This window comes from Penaeus chinensis, chromosome 2 (assembly GCF_019202785.1).
Source record: "Penaeus chinensis breed Huanghai No. 1 chromosome 2, ASM1920278v2, whole genome shotgun sequence".
In the NCBI taxonomy this organism is placed as follows: Eukaryota; Metazoa; Arthropoda; class Malacostraca; order Decapoda; family Penaeidae; genus Penaeus; species Penaeus chinensis.
Window position 1 is genome coordinate 29,282,155 of NC_061820.1, and position 2,500 is coordinate 29,284,654.

The following is a 2,500-nucleotide window of genomic DNA, read 5'->3' on the forward strand; positions in this document are numbered from 1 at the left end:
ATTTTCGTCTGCTTATGATGAAAAGGGACGACAGAAAATTATTAACTACATAAAATAATAAAATTCATACTCTTTTAACTTACTTCATTTATTCACCTATATACTGAAACAACTGACTTTAGGAATTACTAAATCTGCTAAGTTTATGTACGTGAATAATGGAAGACACACATCTTCATTATCACATATTTATGCATTTGTTTTCATTTGTATTCCCTTTATGCAAATGTTTAATTCCTTATGCACACATGAACACTGCCTTGTGCAAATGATAATGCGAATTACCGGTGTCTGACTGCTTGCAAGTTTATTTATCTCAGTCGAACTGTTTTTCTTTGTGGAATGTATGTATGAGAAACAAAACGTTGGGGTTGTGATTAAATTGCTCTTGCATATGAATTACTCTATAGCAATTAAATTCAGCTGAGGGGGCTGAACAGTGCGATGCTAAGCTGATGTTTATATAAGTAAAAAAAAAAAAAAAAAAAATATATATATACATATATATTTATAAATATATATATTTATGTATATATATACACATATGTATATATATGTGTATATATATGCAAATATGTATATATATATGTATATATATATATATATATATACTTATATAAACACATTTACATATATATACACATATATATACATATGTGTATATATATACATAAATATATATATTTATAAATATATATATATATATATATATATATATATATATATATATGTATATGTGTATATATATGTATATATATACATATGTATATATATATGTATATATGTGTATATATATGTATATATATATATATATATATATATATATATATATATATATATATATATATATATGTGTGTGTGTGTGTGTGTGTGTGTGTGTGTGTATATAAATATATGTGTATATATATATATATATATATATATATATATATATATATATATATATATGATATGTATATGGTTCCATTTATCCATATATTTATAAATTTTATATCTCTCTCTATGTCAGTATCTGTCTATCTATTTATCCATCTGTCTACAAATCGCTGTGTCTATCTATCCATCTACATTATTTATCTCTCTATGTATTTGGCTGCCTGTCTATATTTACCTATCAGTTTATCTTTCTTCCTTTCCATCTATTTCTACATTTCTACATATAACTATGGATATCTCTATGTGTGGATGCATATACGTAAGTACATATGCGTGTACAATTAATATATCTGTACAAAAAACAACAACTCAACTCTACACATTAAATCACAGTTTTCAAAAAGAAAAAAATGCATTGTAAACGTCTAGGAGCATAAGGTAAGCCAGATTGCCGCCACAAGAACGAACAAACAACAGCTCTTCCTAGCAAGTAATCTGTGTTGAAATGTCCGAGAACTTGCGAAGAAGGCGTGAGAAATTAGCAGGTGTGTTGTGTCGTGTGCCCTTTGTGGATTTGTTTGGAGGGATGGCACCAGGCAGCACGTGCGGGTGAGAGACCTTCGTTGTAGAGAAGGGTTTGGTTGGTGTGGTTTATAGAATCATTCTGTTATCTGTATGCTTGTGTGGGAAATTTTGAAGTTGGTCGGGTTCGTTAACGCACATTTTTTTTTCTCTTTCTTTATCTATTGCTATGATTAAATTTATAATGATAAAACCAAACTTGTGAATCTATTTTGATTGGATTAACTTTCATAAAACTCAGTATATTCAAATATGTACAAAGGCTAACAAACTACACACACACACGCACTCACACACACAAAATAAACTGAATATAATTAATAAAACAGGCAGGAGACTTAAAAGTAAAACAGAAATAACTGAAATTAGCAGAAATAAAACTGAATATAATTAATACAATACAAGCAGCAGTCAAATTAAATAAAATAACAATTAAAAGGAACACTAAACTACAATAAATAAACTAAAGGAACATTAAAATGACTACGAGGGTCAAGAAAAATAAAACTCAAAATAACAAAGAAAACAAAGCTGTCCTATTTAAATCTTTAAAAACTTACGACCTTTGGCTATAAACAAAACTCCACTGAACTTTAAACTGAGCTTGCGTCCACAGATCGGACGCGAGCTACAAAGTATATACTGCTTTAAAGGATATTTTTCAATAAAATAAAACGAATGTAGGTAATAACATATATGATAAAACGAAGCAGCGACAATAGAAAACGGGAGTTAGTAAAACACAATACCAATGGACAAATCAAAATTATATAGAAAATCCATTTTATATATAAAATACTTACTCGTCTAGTACTACTACCGCTGCTACGACTACTATTACTACTATTACGACTTTTACTATTATTACTACTATTACTACTATTACTTATATAACTACTACTACTACTATTACTACTATTACTACTATTACTACTATTACTACTATTACGACTTTTACTATTATTACTACTATTACTACTATTACTAGTATTACTACTATTACTACTATTACTACTAATACTACTATTATTACTATTACTAC